The 14892-nt window shown below is 69.5% G+C and overlaps 22 non-coding genes across 22 annotated transcripts; all 22 read left to right on the top strand.

The window, feature by feature from the left end:
* The first annotated feature begins 107 nt into the window (after positions 1 to 107).
* On the top strand, positions 108 to 226 carry LOC129785467 (5S ribosomal RNA). Its single transcript, XR_008749544.1, has one exon. It is a non-coding gene; the product is annotated as a 5S ribosomal RNA (ribosomal RNA).
* Positions 227 to 797: 571 nt separating this feature from the next.
* LOC129785466 (5S ribosomal RNA) lies at positions 798 to 916 on the top strand. The gene has a single exon (XR_008749543.1). It is a non-coding gene; the product is annotated as a 5S ribosomal RNA (ribosomal RNA).
* Positions 917 to 1485: 569 nt separating this feature from the next.
* LOC129785465 (5S ribosomal RNA) lies at positions 1486 to 1604 on the top strand. Its single transcript, XR_008749542.1, has one exon. It is a non-coding gene; the product is annotated as a 5S ribosomal RNA (ribosomal RNA).
* A 421-nt stretch (positions 1605 to 2025) lies between these two features.
* On the top strand, positions 2026 to 2143 carry LOC129785506 (5S ribosomal RNA). Its single transcript, XR_008749583.1, has one exon. It is a non-coding gene; the product is annotated as a 5S ribosomal RNA (ribosomal RNA).
* Positions 2144 to 2712: 569 nt separating this feature from the next.
* Positions 2713 to 2831, top strand: LOC129785464 (5S ribosomal RNA). The gene has a single exon (XR_008749541.1). It is a non-coding gene; the product is annotated as a 5S ribosomal RNA (ribosomal RNA).
* A 570-nt stretch (positions 2832 to 3401) lies between these two features.
* On the top strand, positions 3402 to 3520 carry LOC129785462 (5S ribosomal RNA). Its single transcript, XR_008749539.1, has one exon. It is a non-coding gene; the product is annotated as a 5S ribosomal RNA (ribosomal RNA).
* Positions 3521 to 4088: 568 nt separating this feature from the next.
* On the top strand, positions 4089 to 4207 carry LOC129785461 (5S ribosomal RNA). Its single transcript, XR_008749538.1, has one exon. It is a non-coding gene; the product is annotated as a 5S ribosomal RNA (ribosomal RNA).
* Positions 4208 to 4776: 569 nt separating this feature from the next.
* Positions 4777 to 4895, top strand: LOC129785460 (5S ribosomal RNA). Its single transcript, XR_008749537.1, has one exon. It is a non-coding gene; the product is annotated as a 5S ribosomal RNA (ribosomal RNA).
* Positions 4896 to 5465: 570 nt separating this feature from the next.
* Positions 5466 to 5584, top strand: LOC129785459 (5S ribosomal RNA). Its single transcript, XR_008749536.1, has one exon. It is a non-coding gene; the product is annotated as a 5S ribosomal RNA (ribosomal RNA).
* A 569-nt stretch (positions 5585 to 6153) lies between these two features.
* On the top strand, positions 6154 to 6272 carry LOC129785458 (5S ribosomal RNA). Its single transcript, XR_008749535.1, has one exon. It is a non-coding gene; the product is annotated as a 5S ribosomal RNA (ribosomal RNA).
* Positions 6273 to 6840: 568 nt separating this feature from the next.
* On the top strand, positions 6841 to 6959 carry LOC129785457 (5S ribosomal RNA). The gene has a single exon (XR_008749534.1). It is a non-coding gene; the product is annotated as a 5S ribosomal RNA (ribosomal RNA).
* A 570-nt stretch (positions 6960 to 7529) lies between these two features.
* Positions 7530 to 7648, top strand: LOC129785456 (5S ribosomal RNA). Its single transcript, XR_008749533.1, has one exon. It is a non-coding gene; the product is annotated as a 5S ribosomal RNA (ribosomal RNA).
* Positions 7649 to 8217: 569 nt separating this feature from the next.
* LOC129785455 (5S ribosomal RNA) lies at positions 8218 to 8336 on the top strand. Its single transcript, XR_008749532.1, has one exon. It is a non-coding gene; the product is annotated as a 5S ribosomal RNA (ribosomal RNA).
* Positions 8337 to 8905: 569 nt separating this feature from the next.
* LOC129785497 (5S ribosomal RNA) lies at positions 8906 to 9024 on the top strand. The gene has a single exon (XR_008749574.1). It is a non-coding gene; the product is annotated as a 5S ribosomal RNA (ribosomal RNA).
* Positions 9025 to 9445: 421 nt separating this feature from the next.
* Positions 9446 to 9563, top strand: LOC129785505 (5S ribosomal RNA). The gene has a single exon (XR_008749582.1). It is a non-coding gene; the product is annotated as a 5S ribosomal RNA (ribosomal RNA).
* A 569-nt stretch (positions 9564 to 10132) lies between these two features.
* LOC129785454 (5S ribosomal RNA) lies at positions 10133 to 10251 on the top strand. The gene has a single exon (XR_008749531.1). It is a non-coding gene; the product is annotated as a 5S ribosomal RNA (ribosomal RNA).
* A 569-nt stretch (positions 10252 to 10820) lies between these two features.
* Positions 10821 to 10939, top strand: LOC129785453 (5S ribosomal RNA). Its single transcript, XR_008749530.1, has one exon. It is a non-coding gene; the product is annotated as a 5S ribosomal RNA (ribosomal RNA).
* A 571-nt stretch (positions 10940 to 11510) lies between these two features.
* On the top strand, positions 11511 to 11629 carry LOC129785451 (5S ribosomal RNA). The gene has a single exon (XR_008749528.1). It is a non-coding gene; the product is annotated as a 5S ribosomal RNA (ribosomal RNA).
* Positions 11630 to 12200: 571 nt separating this feature from the next.
* LOC129785450 (5S ribosomal RNA) lies at positions 12201 to 12319 on the top strand. The gene has a single exon (XR_008749527.1). It is a non-coding gene; the product is annotated as a 5S ribosomal RNA (ribosomal RNA).
* A 572-nt stretch (positions 12320 to 12891) lies between these two features.
* Positions 12892 to 13010, top strand: LOC129785449 (5S ribosomal RNA). Its single transcript, XR_008749526.1, has one exon. It is a non-coding gene; the product is annotated as a 5S ribosomal RNA (ribosomal RNA).
* Positions 13011 to 13582: 572 nt separating this feature from the next.
* LOC129785448 (5S ribosomal RNA) lies at positions 13583 to 13701 on the top strand. Its single transcript, XR_008749525.1, has one exon. It is a non-coding gene; the product is annotated as a 5S ribosomal RNA (ribosomal RNA).
* A 570-nt stretch (positions 13702 to 14271) lies between these two features.
* Positions 14272 to 14390, top strand: LOC129785447 (5S ribosomal RNA). The gene has a single exon (XR_008749524.1). It is a non-coding gene; the product is annotated as a 5S ribosomal RNA (ribosomal RNA).
* Positions 14391 to 14892: the final 502 nt, after the last annotated feature.

Below are 14892 nucleotides of genomic sequence, written 5' to 3'. Positions count from 1 at the left end.
GTGCGGGGTCGGTTGCGGGCGCCCTGCGTCGGGGTTGGGGGTGGCTGCAGGGTTGTGCGTGAGCGTGTGTGGCGTTTGTGGAGAGGGCTGCTGGCGGGAGAGGGGGTGCCTACGGCCATACCACCCTGAGAACGCCCGATCTCGTCTGATCTCGGAAGCTAAGCAGGGTCGGGCCCGGTTAGTACTTGGATGGGAGACCGCCTGGGAATACCGGGTGCTGTAGGCTTTTTACCGAGGGGCGCCTGCGGGAAGCCCCCCCCCTTTTGCGGCAGGGGCGTTGCGGAGGCTTGGGGGCCTTGCGCGTGAGCTGGTGCTGCTTGCGCGGGTCAGGCCGGTGGGGCGGGGCGGGGCGCGGTGGCGGCCTGCTGCCCCGCAGCCTCGTTGCGGAGGGCCGAAGCGTGGCGTGGGAGCGAGCGTGGCAGCTGCCTGTTGCGAGGGCTGCCGTTAGGTAGCGGGGGGCCGCTGCGTTGCGGCCGGTAGGTGCAGGCGTTGTTGCGCGCGTGGTGCTGGTGGTTCAGGTGTGCGCGGGGATTGCCTGCTGCTGCCCTGCCCGGTGAGCGAGGAGGGCTGTAGGGCGGTGTGCGAGCAGGGTAGGTGTTTGTTGGCGCGGTCTGCATGGGCGCGGTGCGGGGCAGGTGCGTGCTGGGGGTAGTTGCGTGTGTTGCGTTGGGTGTTGGTTGTGTGTCGGGTGTGCGGGGTCGGTTGCGGGCGCCCTGCGTCGGGGTTGGGGGTGGCTGCAGGGTTGTGCGTGAGCGTGTGTGGCGTTTGTGGAGAGGGCTGCTGGCGGGAGAGGGGGTGCCTACGGCCATACCACCCTGAGAACGCCCGATCTCGTCTGATCTCGGAAGCTAAGCAGGGTCGGGCCCGGTTAGTACTTGGATGGGAGACCGCCTGGGAATACCGGGTGCTGTAGGCTTTTTACCGAGGGGCGCCTGCGGGAAGCCCCCCCCCTTTTGCGGCAGGGGCGTTGCGGAGGCTTGGGGGCCTTGCGCGTGAGCTGGTGCTGCTTGCGCGGGTCAGGCCGGTGGGGCGGGCGGGCGCGGTGGCGGCCTGCTGCCCCGCAGCCTCGTTGCGGAGGGCCGAAGCGTGGCGTGGGAGCGAGCGTGGCAGCTGCCTGTTGCGAGGGCTGCCGTTAGGTAGCGGGGGGCCGCTGCGTTGCGGCCGGTAGGTGCAGGCGTTGTTGCGCGCGTGGTGCTGGTGGTTCAGGTGTGCGCGGGGATTGCCTGCTGCTGCCCTGCCCGGTGAGCGAGGAGGGCTGTAGGGCGGTGTGCGAGCAGGGTAGGTGTTTGTTGGCGCGGTCTGCATGGGCGCGGTGCGGGGCAGGTGCGTGCTGGGGGTAGTTGCGTGTGTTGCGTTGGGTGTTGGTTGTGTGTCGGGTGTGCGGGGTCGGTTGCGGGCGCCCTGCGTCGGGGTTGGGGGTGGCTGCAGGGTTGTGCGTGAGCGTGTGTGGCGTTTGTGGAGAGGGCTGCTGGCGGGAGAGGGGGTGCCTACGGCCATACCACCCTGAGAACGCCCGATCTCGTCTGATCTCGGAAGCTAAGCAGGGTCGGGCCCGGTTAGTACTTGGATGGGAGACCGCCTGGGAATACCGGGTGCTGTAGGCTTTTTACCGAGGGGCGCCTAAGCGTGGCGTGGGAGCGAGCGTGGCAGCTGCCTGTTGCGAGGGCTGCCGTTAGGTAGCGGGGGGCCGTTGCGTTGCGGCCGGTAGGTGCAGGCGTTGTTGCGCGCGTGGTGCTGGTGGTTCAGGTGTGCGCGGGGATTGCCTGCTGCTGCCCTGCCCGGTGAGCGAGGAGGGCTGTAGGGCGGTGTGCGAGCAGGGTAGGTGTTTGTTGGCGCGGTCTGCATGGGCGCGGTGCGGGGCAGGTGCGTGCTGGGGGTAGTTGCGTGTGTTGCGTTGGGTGTTGGTTGTGTGTCGGGTGTGCGGGGTCGGTTGCGGGCGCCCTGCGTCGGGGTTGGGGGTGGCTGCAGGGTTGTGCGTGAGCGTGTGTGGCGTTTGTGGAGAGGGCTGCTGGCGGGAGAGGGGGTGCCTACGGCCATACCACCCTGAGAACACCCGATCTCGTCTGATCTCGGAAGCTAAGCAGGGTCGGCCCGGTTAGTACTTGGATGGGAGACCGCCTGCGAATACCGGGTGCTGTAGGCTTTTTACCGAGGGGCGCCTGCGGGAAGCCCCCCCCCTTTTGCGGCAGGGGCGTTGCGGAGGCTTGGGGGCCTTGCGCGTGAGCTGGTGCTGCTTGCGCGGGTCAGGCCGGTGGGGCGGGCGGGCGCGGTGGCGGCCTGCTGCCCCGCAGCCTCGTTGCGGAGGGCCGAAGCGTGGCGTGGGAGCGAGCGTGGCAGCTGCCTGTTGCGAGGGCTGCCGTTAGGTAGCGGGGGGCCGCTGCGTTGCGGCCGGTAGGTGCAGGCGTTGTTGCGCGCGTGGTGCTGGTGGTTCAGGTGTGCGCGGGGATTGCCTGCTGCTGCCCTGCCCGGTGAGCGAGGAGGGCTGTAGGGCGGTGTGCGAGCAGGGTAGGTGTTTGTTGGCGCGGTCTGCATGGGCGCGGTGCGGGGCAGGTGCGTGCTGGGGGTAGTTGCGTGTGTTGCGTTGGGTGTTGGTTGTGTGTCGGGTGTGCGGGGTCGGTTGCGGGCGCCCTGCGTCGGGGTTGGGGGTGGCTGCAGGGTTGTGCGTGAGCGTGTGTGGCGTTTGTGGAGAGGGCTGCTGGTGGGAGAGGGGGTGCCTACGGCCATACCACCCTGAGAACGCCCGATCTCGTCTGATCTCGGAAGCTAAGCAGGGTCGGGCCCGGTTAGTACTTGGATGGGAGACCGCCTGGGAATACCGGGTGCTGTAGGCTTTTTACCGAGGGGCGCCTGCGGGAAGCCCCCCCCCTTTTGCGGCAGGGGCGTTGCGGAGGCTTGGGGGCCTTGCGCGTGAGCTGGTGCTGCTTGCGCGGGTCAGGCCGGTGGGGCGGGCGGGGCGCGGTGGCGGCCTGCTGCCCCGCAGCCTCGTTGCGGAGGGCCGAAGCGTGGCGTGGGAGCGAGCGTGGCAGCTGCCTGTTGCGAGGGCTGCCGTTAGGTAGCGGGGGGCCGCTGCGTTGCGGCCGGTAGGTGCAGGCGTTGTTGCGCGCGTGGTGCTGGTGGTTCAGGTGTGCGCGGGGATTGCCTGCTGCTGCCCTGCCCGGTGAGCGAGGAGGGCTGTAGGGCGGTGTGCGAGCAGGGTAGGTGTTTGTTGGCGCGGTCTGCATGGGCGCGGTGCGGGGCAGGTGCGTGCTGGGGGTAGTTGCGTGTGTTGCGTTGGGTGTTGGTTGTGTGTCGGGTGTGCGGGGTCGGTTGCGGGCGCCCTGCGTCGGGGTTGGGGGTGGCTGCAGGGTTGTGCGTGAGCGTGTGTGGCGTTTGTGGAGAGGGCTGCTGGCGGGAGAGGGGGTGCCTACGGCCATACCACCCTGAGAACGCCCGATCTCGTCTGATCTCGGAAGCTAAGCAGGGTCGGGCCCGGTTAGTACTTGGATGGGAGACCGCCTGGGAATACCGGGTGCTGTAGGCTTTTTACCGAGGGGCGCCTGCGGGAAGCCCCCCCCCTTTTGCGGCAGGGGCGTTGCGGAGGCTTGGGGGCCTTGCGCGTGAGCTGGTGCTGCTTGCGCGGGTCAGGCCGGTGGGGCGGGCGGGCGCGGTGGCGGCCTGCTGCCCCGCAGCCTTGTTGCGGAGGGCCGAAGCGTGGCGTGGGAGCGAGCGTGGCAGCTGCCTGTTGCGAGGGCTGCCGTTAGGTAGCGGGGGGCCGTTGCGTTGCGGCCGGTAGGTGCAGGCGTTGTTGCGCGCGTGGTGCTGGTGGTTCAGGTGTGCGCGGGGATTGCCTGCTGCTGCCCTGCCCGGTGAGCGAGGAGGGCTGTAGGGCGGTGTGCGAGCAGGGTAGGTGTTTGTTGGCGCGGTCTCATGGGCGCGGTGCGGGGCAGGTGCGTGCTGGGGGTAGTTGCGTGTGTTGCGTTGGGTGTTGGTTGTGTGTCAGGTGTGCGGGCTCGGTTGCGGGCGCCCTGCGTCGGGGTTGGGGGTGGCTGCAGGGTTGTGCGTGAGCGTGTGTGGCGTTTGTGGAGAGGGCTGCTGGCGGGAGAGGGGGTGCCTACGGCCATACCACCCTGAGAACGCCCGATCTCGTCTGATCTCGGAAGCTAAGCAGGGTCGGGCCCGGTTAGTACTTGGATGGGAGACCGCCTGGGAATACCGGGTGCTGTAGGCTTTTTACCGAGGGGCGCCTGCGGGAAGCCCCCCCCCTTTTGCGGCAGGGGCGTTGCGGAGGCTTGGGGGCCTTGCGCGTGAGCTGGTGCTGCTTGCGCGGGTCAGGCCGGTGGGGCGGGCGGGCGCGGTGGCGGCCTGCTGCCCCGCAGCCTCGTTGCGGAGGGCCGAAGCGTGGCGTGGGAGCGAGCGTGGCAGCTGCCTGTTGCGAGGGCTGCCGTTAGGTAGCGGGGGGCCGCTGCGTTGCGGCCGGTAGGTGCAGGCGTTGTTGCGCGCGTGGTGCTGGTGGTTCAGGTGTGCGCGGGGATTGCCTGCTGCTGCCCTGCCCGGTGAGCGAGGAGGGCTGTAGGGCGGTGTGCGAGCAGGGTAGGTGTTTGTTGGCGCGGTCTGCATGGGCGCGGTGCGGGGCAGGTGCGTGCTGGGGGTAGTTGCGTGTGTTGCGTTGGGTGTTGGTTGTGTGTCGGGTGTGCGGGGTCGGTTGCGGGCGCCCTGCGTCGGGGTTGGGGGTGGCTGCAGGGTTGTGCGTGAGCGTGTGTGGCGTTTGTGGAGAGGGCTGCTGGCGGGAGAGGGGGTGCCTACGGCCATACCACCCTGAGAACGCCCGATCTCGTCTGATCTCGGAAGCTAAGCAGGGTCGGGCCCGGTTAGTACTTGGATGGGAGACCGCCTGGGAATACCGGGTGCTGTAGGCTTTTTACCGAGGGGCGCCTGCGGGAAGCCCCCCCCCCTTTTGCGGCAGGGGCGTTGCGGAGGCTTGGGGGCCTTGCGCGTGAGCTGGTGCTGCTTGCGCGGGTCAGGCCGGTGGGGCGGGCGGGCGCGGTGGCGGCCTGCTGCCCCGCAGCCTCGTTGCGGAGGGCCGAAGCGTGGCGTGGGAGCGAGCGTGGCAGCTGCCTGTTGCGAGGGCTGCCGTTAGGTAGCGGGGGGCCGCTGCGTTGCGGCCGGTAGGTGCAGGCGTTGTTGCGCGCGTGGTGCTGGTGGTTCAGGTGTGCGCGGGGATTGCCTGCTGCTGCCCTGCCCGGTGAGCGAGGAGGGCTGTAGGGCGGTGTGCGAGCAGGGTAGGTGTTTGTTGGCGCGGTCTGCATGGGCGCGGTGCGGGGCAGGTGCGTGCTGGGGGTAGTTGCGTGTGTTGCGTTGGGTGTTGGTTGTGTGTCGGGTGTGCGGGGTCGGTTGCGGGCGCCCTGCGTCGGGGTTGGGGGTGGCTGCAGGGTTGTGCGTGAGCGTGTGTGGCGTTTGTGGAGAGGGCTGCTGGTGGGAGAGGGGGTGCCTACGGCCATACCACCCTGAGAACGCCCGATCTCGTCTGATCTCGGAAGCTAAGCAGGGTCGGGCCCGGTTAGTACTTGGATGGGAGACCGCCTGGGAATACCGGGTGCTGTAGGCTTTTTACCGAGGGGCGCCTGCGGGAAGCCCCCCCCCTTTTGCGGCAGGGGCGTTGCGGAGGCTTGGGGGCCTTGCGCGTGAGCTGGTGCTGCTTGCGCGGGTCAGGCCGGTGGGGCGGGCGGGCGCGGTGGCGGCCTGCTGCCCCGCAGCCTCGTTGCGGAGGGCCGAAGCGTGGCGTGGGAGCGAGCGTGGCAGCTGCCTGTTGCGAGGGCTGCCGTTAGGTAGCGGGGGGCCGCTGCGTTGCGGCCGGTAGGTGCAGGCGTTGTTGCGCGCGTGGTGCTGGTGGTTCAGGTGTGCGCGGGGATTGCCTGCTGCTGCCCTGCCCGGTGAGCGAGGAGGGCTGTAGGGCGGTGTGCGAGCAGGGTAGGTGTTTGTTGGCGCGGTCTGCATGGGCGCGGTGCGGGGCAGGTGCGTGCTGGGGGTAGTTGCGTGTGTTGCGTTGGGTGTTGGTTGTGTGTCGGGTGTGCGGGGTCGGTTGCGGGCGCCCTGCGTCGGGGTTGGGGGTGGCTGCAGGGTTGTGCGTGAGCGTGTGTGGCGTTTGTGGAGAGGGCTGCTGGCGGGAGAGGGGGTGCCTACGGCCATACCACCCTGAGAACGCCCGATCTCGTCTGATCTCGGAAGCTAAGCAGGGTCGGGCCCGGTTAGTACTTGGATGGGAGACCGCCTGGGAATACCGGGTGCTGTAGGCTTTTTACCGAGGGGCGCCTGCGGGAAGCCCCCCCCCTTTTGCGGCAGGGGCGTTGCGGAGGCTTGGGGGCCTTGCGCGTGAGCTGGTGCTGCTTGCGCGGGTCAGGCCGGTGGGGCGGGCGGGCGCGGTGGCGGCCTGCTGCCCCGCAGCCTTGTTGCGGAGGGCCGAAGCGTGGCGTGGGAGCGAGCGTGGCAGCTGCCTGTTGCGAGGGCTGCCGTTAGGTAGCGGGGGGCCGTTGCGTTGCGGCCGGTAGGTGCAGGCGTTGTTGCGCGCGTGGTGCTGGTGGTTCAGGTGTGCGCGGGGATTGCCTGCTGCTGCCCTGCCCGGTGAGCGAGGAGGGCTGTAGGGCGGTGTGCGAGCAGGGTAGGTGTTTGTTGGCGCGGTCTCATGGGCGCGGTGCGGGGCAGGTGCGTGCTGGGGGTAGTTGCGTGTGTTGCGTTGGGTGTTGGTTGTGTGTCAGGTGTGCGGGCTCGGTTGCGGGCGCCCTGCGTCGGGGTTGGGGGTGGCTGCAGGGTTGTGCGTGAGCGTGTGTGGCGTTTGTGGAGAGGGCTGCTGGCGGGAGAGGGGGTGCCTACGGCCATACCACCCTGAGAACGCCCGATCTCGTCTGATCTCGGAAGCTAAGCAGGGTCGGGCCCGGTTAGTACTTGGATGGGAGACCGCCTGGGAATACCGGGTGCTGTAGGCTTTTTACCGAGGGGCGCCTGCGGGAAGCCCCCCCCCTTTTGCGGCAGGGGCGTTGCGGAGGCTTGGGGGCCTTGCGCGTGAGCTGGTGCTGCTTGCGCGGGTCAGGCCGGTGGGGCGGGCGGGGCGCGGTGGCGGCCTGCTGCCCCGCAGCCTCGTTGCGGAGGGCCGAAGCGTGGCGTGGGAGCGAGCGTGGCAGCTGCCTGTTGCGAGGGCTGCCGTTAGGTAGCGGGGGGCCGCTGCGTTGCGGCCGGTAGGTGCAGGCGTTGTTGCGCGCGTGGTGCTGGTGGTTCAGGTGTGCGCGGGGATTGCCTGCTGCTGCCCTGCCCGGTGAGCGAGGAGGGCTGTAGGGCGGTGTGCGAGCAGGGTAGGTGTTTGTTGGCGCGGTCTGCATGGGCGCGGTGCGGGGCAGGTGCGTGCTGGGGGTAGTTGCGTGTGTTGCGTTGGGTGTTGGTTGTGTGTCGGGTGTGCGGGGTCGGTTGCGGGCGCCCTGCGTCGGGGTTGGGGGTGGCTGCAGGGTTGTGCGTGAGCGTGTGTGGCGTTTGTGGAGAGGGCTGCTGGCGGGAGAGGGGGTGCCTACGGCCATACCACCCTGAGAACGCCCGATCTCGTCTGATCTCGGAAGCTAAGCAGGGTCGGGCCCGGTTAGTACTTGGATGGGAGACCGCCTGGGAATACCGGGTGCTGTAGGCTTTTTACCGAGGGGCGCCTGCGGGAAGCCCCCCCCCTTTTGCGGCAGGGGCGTTGCGGAGGCTTGGGGGCCTTGCGCGTGAGCTGGTGCTGCTTGCGCGGGTCAGGCCGGTGGGGCGGGCGGGCGCGGTGGCGGCCTGCTGCCCCGCAGCCTCGTTGCGGAGGGCCGAAGCGTGGCGTGGGAGCGAGCGTGGCAGCTGCCTGTTGCGAGGGCTGCCGTTAGGTAGCGGGGGGCCGCTGCGTTGCGGCCGGTAGGTGCAGGCGTTGTTGCGCGCGTGGTGCTGGTGGTTCAGGTGTGCGCGGGGATTGCCTGCTGCTGCCCTGCCCGGTGAGCGAGGAGGGCTGTAGGGCGGTGTGCGAGCAGGGTAGGTGTTTGTTGGCGCGGTCTGCATGGGCGCGGTGCGGGGCAGGTGCGTGCTGGGGGTAGTTGCGTGTGTTGCGTTGGGTGTTGGTTGTGTGTCGGGTGTGCGGGGTCGGTTGCGGGCGCCCTGCGTCGGGGTTGGGGGTGGCTGCAGGGTTGTGCGTGAGCGTGTGTGGCGTTTGTGGAGAGGGCTGCTGGCGGGAGAGGGGGTGCCTACGGCCATACCACCCTGAGAACGCCCGATCTCGTCTGATCTCGGAAGCTAAGCAGGGTCGGGCCCGGTTAGTACTTGGATGGGAGACCGCCTGGGAATACCGGGTGCTGTAGGCTTTTTACCGAGGGGCGCCTGCGGGAAGCCCCCCCCCTTTTGCGGCAGGGGCGTTGCGGAGGCTTGGGGGCCTTGCGCGTGAGCTGGTGCTGCTTGCGCGGGTCAGGCCGGTGGGGCGGGCGGGCGCGGTGGCGGCCTGCTGCCCCGCAGCCTCGTTGCGGAGGGCCGAAGCGTGGCGTGGGAGCGAGCGTGGCAGCTGCCTGTTGCGAGGGCTGCCGTTAGGTAGCGGGGGGCCGCTGCGTTGCGGCCGGTAGGTGCAGGCGTTGTTGCGCGCGTGGTGCTGGTGGTTCAGGTGTGCGCGGGGATTGCCTGCTGCTGCCCTGCCCGGTGAGCGAGGAGGGCTGTAGGGCGGTGTGCGAGCAGGGTAGGTGTTTGTTGGCGCGGTCTGCATGGGCGCGGTGCGGGGCAGGTGCGTGCTGGGGGTAGTTGCGTGTGTTGCGTTGGGTGTTGGTTGTGTGTCGGGTGTGCGGGGTCGGTTGCGGGCGCCCTGCGTCGGGGTTGGGGGTGGCTGCAGGGTTGTGCGTGAGCGTGTGTGGCGTTTGTGGAGAGGGCTGCTGGCGGGAGAGGGGGTGCCTACGGCCATACCACCCTGAGAACGCCCGATCTCGTCTGATCTCGGAAGCTAAGCAGGGTCGGGCCCGGTTAGTACTTGGATGGGAGACCGCCCGGGAATACCGGGTGCTGTAGGCTTTTTACCGAGGGGCGCCTAAGCGTGGCGTGGGAGCGAGCGTGGCAGCTGCCTGTTGCGAGGGCTGCCGTTAGGTAGCGGGGGGCCGTTGCGTTGCGGCCGGTAGGTGCAGGCGTTGTTGCGCGCGTGGTGCTGGTGGTTCAGGTGTGCGCGGGGATTGCCTGCTGCTGCCCTGCCCGGTGAGCGAGGAGGGCTGTAGGGCGGTGTGCGAGCAGGGTAGGTGTTTGTTGGCGCGGTCTGCATGGGCGCGGTGCGGGGCAGGTGCGTGCTGGGGGTAGTTGCGTGTGTTGCGTTGGGTGTTGGTTGTGTGTCGGGTGTGCGGGGTCGGTTGCGGGCGCCCTGCGTCGGGGTTGGGGGTGGCTGCAGGGTTGTGCGTGAGCGTGTGTGGCGTTTGTGGAGAGGGCTGCTGGCGGGAGAGGGGGTGCCTACGGCCATACCACCCTGAGAACACCCGATCTCGTCTGATCTCGGAAGCTAAGCAGGGTCGGCCCGGTTAGTACTTGGATGGGAGACCGCCTGCGAATACCGGGTGCTGTAGGCTTTTTACCGAGGGGCGCCTGCGGGAAGCCCCCCCCCTTTTGCGGCAGGGGCGTTGCGGAGGCTTGGGGGCCTTGCGCGTGAGCTGGTGCTGCTTGCGCGGGTCAGGCCGGTGGGGCGGGCGGGCGCGGTGGCGGCCTGCTGCCCCGCAGCCTCGTTGCGGAGGGCCGAAGCGTGGCGTGGGAGCGAGCGTGGCAGCTGCCTGTTGCGAGGGCTGCCGTTAGGTAGCGGGGGGCCGCTGCGTTGCGGCCGGTAGGTGCAGGCGTTGTTGCGCGCGTGGTGCTGGTGGTTCAGGTGTGCGCGGGGATTGCCTGCTGCTGCCCTGCCCAGTGAGCGAGGAGGGCTGTAGGGCGGTGTGCGAGCAGGGTAGGTGTTTGTTGGCGCGGTCTGCATGGGCGCGGTGCGGGGCAGGTGCGTGCTGGGGGTAGTTGCGTGTGTTGCGTTGGGTGTTGGTTGTGTGTCGGGTGTGCGGGGTCGGTTGCGGGCGCCCTGCGTCGGCGTTGGGGGTGGCTGCAGGGTTGTGCGTGAGCGTGTGTGGCGTTTGTGGAGAGGGCTGCTGGCGGGAGAGGGGGTGCCTACGGCCATACCACCCTGAGAACGCCCGATCTCGTCTGATCTCGGAAGCTAAGCAGGGTCGGGCCCGGTTAGTACTTGGATGGGAGACCGCCTGGGAATACCGGGTGCTGTAGGCTTTTTACCGAGGGGCGCCTGCGGGAAGCCCCCCCCCTTTTGCGGCAGGGGCGTTGCGGAGGCTTGGGGGCCTTGCGCGTGAGCTGGTGCTGCTTGCGCGGGTCAGGCCGGTGGGGCGGGCGGGCGCGGTGGCGGCCTGCTGCCCCGCAGCCTCGTTGCGGAGGGCCGAAGCGTGGCGTGGGAGCGAGCGTGGCAGCTGCCTGTTGCGAGGGCTGCCGTTAGGTAGCGGGGGGCCGTTGCGTTGCGGCCGGTAGGTGCAGGCGTTGTTGCGCGCGTGGTGCTGGTGGTTCAGGTGTGCGCGGGGATTGCCTGCTGCTGCCCTGCCCGGTGAGCGAGGAGGGCTGTAGGGCGGTGTGCGAGCAGGGTAGGTGTTTGTTGGCGCGGTCTGCATGGGCGCGGTGCGGGGCAGGTGCGTGCTGGGGGTAGTTGCGGTTGTTGCGTTGGGTGTTGGTTGTGTGTCGGGTGTGCGGGGTCGGTTGCGGGCGCCCTGCGTCGGGGTTGGGGGTGGCTGCAGGGTTGTGCGTGAGCGTGTGTGGCGTTTGTGGAGAGGGCTGCTGGCGGGAGAGGGGGTGCCTACGGCCATACCACCCTGAGAACGCCCGATCTCGTCTGATCTCGGAAGCTAAGCAGGGTCGGGCCCGGTTAGTACTTGGATGGGAGACCGCCTGGGAATACCGGGTGCTGTAGGCTTTTTACCGAGGGGCGCCTGCGGGAAGCCCCCCCCCCCCTTTTGCGGCAGGGGCGTTGCGGAGGCTTGGGGGCCTTGCGCGTGAGCTGGTGCTGCTTGCGCGGGTCAGGCCGGTGGGGCGGGCGGGCGCGGTGGCGGCCTGCTGCCCCGCAGCCTCGTTGCGGAGGGCCGAAGCGTGGCGTGGGAGCGAGCGTGGCAGCTGCCTGTTGCGAGGGCTGCCGTTAGGTAGCGGGGGGCCGTTGCGTTGCGGCCGGTAGGTGCAGGCGTTGTTGCGCGCGTGGTGCTGGTGGTTCAGGTGTGCGCGGGGATTGCCTGCTGCTGCCCTGCCCGGTGAGCGAGGAGGGCTGTAGGGCGGTGTGCGAGCAGGGCAGGTGTTTGTGGCGCGGTCTGCATGGGCGCGGTGCGGGGCAGGTGCGTGCTGGGGGTAGTTGCGTGTGTTGCGTTGGGTGTTGGTTGTGTGTCGGGTGTGCGGGGTCGGTTGCGGGCGCCCTGCGTCGGGGTTGGGGGTGGCTGCAGGGTTGTGCGTGAGCGTGTGTGGCTTTTGTGGAGAGGGCTGCTGGCGGGAGAGGGGGTGCCTACGGCCATACCACCCTGAGAACGCCCGATCTCGTCTGATCTCGGAAGCTAAGCAGGGTCGGGCCCGGTTAGTACTTGGATGGGAGACCGCCTGGGAATACCGGGTGCTGTAGGCTTTTTACCGAGGGGCGCCTGCGGGAAGCCCCCCCCCCCTTTTGCGGCAGGGGCGTTGCGGAGGCTTGGGGGCCTTGCGCGTGAGCTGGTGCTGCTTGCGCGGGTCAGGCCGGTGGGGCGGGCGGGCGCGGTGGCGGCCTGCTGCCCCGCAGCCTCGTTGCGGAGGGCCGAAGCGTGGCGTGGGAGCGAGCGTGGCAGCTGCCTGTTGCGAGGGCTGCCGTTAGGTAGCGGGGGGCCGTTGCGTTGCGGCCGGTAGGTGCAGGCGTTGTTGCGCGCGTGGTGCTGGTGGTTCAGGTGTGCGCGGGGATTGCCTGCTGCTGCCCTGCCCGGTGAGCGAGGAGGGCTGTAGGGCGGTGTGCGAGCAGGGTAGGTGTTTGTTGGCGCGGTCTGCATGGGCGCGGTGCGGGGCAGGTGCGTGCTGGGGGTAGTTGCGTGTGTTGCGTTGGGTGTTGGTTGTGTGTCGGGTGTGCGGGGTCGGTTGCGGGCGCCCTGCGTCGGGGTTGGGGGTGGCTGCAGGGTTGTGCGTGAGCGTGTGTGGCGTTTGTGGAGAGGGCTGCTGGCGGGAGAGGGGGTGCCTACGGCCATACCACCCTGAGAACGCCCGATCTCGTCTGATCTCGGAAGCTAAGCAGGGTCGGGCCCGGTTAGTACTTGGATGGGAGACCGCCTGGGAATACCGGGTGCTGTAGGCTTTTTACCGAGGGGCGCCTGCGGGAAGCCCCCCCCCCCTTTTGCGGCAGGGGCGTTGCGGAGGCTTGGGGGCCTTGCGCGTGAGCTGGTGCTGCTTGCGCGGGTCAGGCCGGTGGGGCGGGCGGGCGCGGTGGCGGCCTGCTGCCCCGCAGCCTCGTTGCGGAGGGCCGAAGCGTGGCGTGGGAGCGAGCGTGGCAGCTGCCTGTTGCGAGGGCTGCCGTTAGGTAGCGGGGGGCCGTTGCGTTGCGGCCGGTAGGTGCAGGCGTTGTTGCGCGCGTGGTGCTGGTGGTTCAGGTGTGCGCGGGGATTGCCTGCTGCTGCCCTGCCCGGTGAGCGAGGAGGGCTGTAGGGCGGTGTGCGAGCAGGGTAGGTGTTTGTTGGCGCGGTCTGCATGGGCGCGGTGCGGGGCAGGTGCGTGCTGGGGGTAGTTGCGTGTGTTGCGTTGGGTGTTGGTTGTGTGTCGGGTGTGCGGGGTCGGTTGCGGGCGCCCTGCGTCGGGGTTGGGGGTGGCTGCAGGGTTGTGCGTGAGCGTGTGTGGCGTTTGTGGAGAGGGCTGCTGGCGGGAGAGGGGGGTGCCTACGGCCATACCACCCTGAGAACGCCCGATCTCGTCTGATCTCGGAAGCTAAGCAGGGTCGGGCCCGGTTAGTACTTGGATGGGAGACCGCCTGGGAATACCGGGTGCTGTAGGCTTTTTACCGAGGGGCGCCTGCGGGAAGCCCCCCCCCCCTTTTGCGGCAGGGGCGTTGCGGAGGCTTGGGGGCCTTGCGCGTGAGCTGGTGCTGCTTGCGCGGGTCAGGCCGGTGGGGCGGGCGGGCGCGGTGGCGGCCTGCTGCCCCGCAGCCTCGTTGCGGAGGGCCGAAGCGTGGCGTGGGAGCGAGCGTGGCAGCTGCCTGTTGCGAGGGCTGCCGTTAGGTAGCGGGGGGGCCGTTGCGTTGCGGCCGGTAGGTGCAGGCGTTGTTGCGCGCGTGGTGCTGGTGGTTCAGGTGTGCGCGGGGATTGCCTGCTGCTGCCCTGCCCGGTGAGCGAGGAGGGCTGTAGGGCGGTGTGCGAGCAGGGTAGGTGTTTGTTGGCGCGGTCTGCATGGGCGCGGTGCGGGGCAGGTGCGTGCTGGGGGTAGTTGCGGTTGTTGCGTTGGGTGTTGGTTGTGTGTCGGGTGTGCGGGGTCGGTTGCGGGCGCCCTGCGTCGGGGTTGGGGGTGGCTGCAGGGTTGTGCGTGAGCGTGTGTGGCGTTTGTGGAGAGGGCTGCTGGCGGGAGAGGGGGTGCCTACGGCCATACCACCCTGAGAACGCCCGATCTCGTCTGATCTCGGAAGCTAAGCAGGGTCGGGCCCGGTTAGTACTTGGATGGGAGACCGCCTGGGAATACCGGGTGCTGTAGGCTTTTTACCGAGGGGCGCCTGCGGGAAGCCCCCCCCCCCTTTTGCGGCAGGGGCGTTGCGGAGGCTTGGGGGCCTTGCGCGTGAGCTGGTGCTGCTTGCGCGGGTCAGGCCGGTGGGGCGGGCGGGCGCGGTGGCGGCCTGCTGCCCCGCAGCCTCGTTGCGGAGGGCCGAAGCGTGGCGTGGGAGCGAGCGTGGCAGCTGCCTGTTGCGAGGGCTGCCGTTAGGTAGCGGGGGGCCGTTGCGTTGCGGCCGGTAGGTGCAGGCGTTGTTGCGCGCGTGGTGCTGGTGGTTCAGGTGTGCGCGGGGATTGCCTGCTGCTGCCCTGCCCGGTGAGCGAGGAGGGCTGTAGGGCGGTGTGCGAGCAGGGCAGGTGTTTGTGGCGCGGTCTGCATGGGCGCGGTGCGGGGCAGGTGCGTGCTGGGGGTAGTTGCGTGTGTTGCGTTGGGTGTTGGTTGTGTGTCGGGTGTGCGGGGTCGGTTGCGGGCGCCCTGCGTCGGGGTTGGGGGTGGCTGCAGGGTTGTGCGTGAGCGTGTGTGGCTTTTGTGGAGAGGGCTGCTGGCGGGAGAGGGGGTGCCTACGGCCATACCACCCTGAGAACGCCCGATCTCGTCTGATCTCGGAAGCTAAGCAGGGTCGGGCCCGGTTAGTACTTGGATGGGAGACCGCCTGGGAATACCGGGTGCTGTAGGCTTTTTACCGAGGGGCGCCTGCGGGAAGCCCCCCCCCCCTTTTGCGGCAGGGGCGTTGCGGAGGCTTGGGGGCCTTGCGCGTGAGCTGGTGCTGCTTGCGCGGGTCAGGCCGGTGGGGCGGGCGGGCGCGGGTGGCGGCCTGCTGCCCCGCAGCCTCGTTGCGGAGGGCCGAAGCGTGGCGTGGGAGCGAGCGTGGCAGCTGCCTGTTGCGAGGGCTGCCGTTAGGTAGCGGGGGGGCCGCTGCGTTGCGGCCGGTAGGTGCAGGCGTTGTTGCGCGCGTGGTGCTGGTGGTTCAGGTGTGCGCGGGGATTGCCTGCTGCTGCCCTGCCCGGTGAGCGAGGAGGGCTGTAGGGCGGTGTGCGAGCAGGGTAGGTGTTTGTTGGCGCGGTCTGCATGGGCGCGGTGCGGGGCAGGTGCGTGCTGGGGGTAGTTGCGTGTGTTGCGTTGGGTGTTGGTTGTGTGTCGGGTGTGCGGGGTCGGTTGCGGGCGCCCTGCGTCGGGGTT

The sequence above is a fragment of the Falco peregrinus genome, chromosome 12, assembly GCF_023634155.1.
Source record: "Falco peregrinus isolate bFalPer1 chromosome 12, bFalPer1.pri, whole genome shotgun sequence".
NCBI lineage: Eukaryota > Metazoa > Chordata > Aves > Falconiformes > Falconidae > Falco > Falco peregrinus.
The sequence above is the reverse complement of the archived record's forward strand: the minus strand, read 5'-3'. Positions and strand labels throughout refer to the sequence as shown.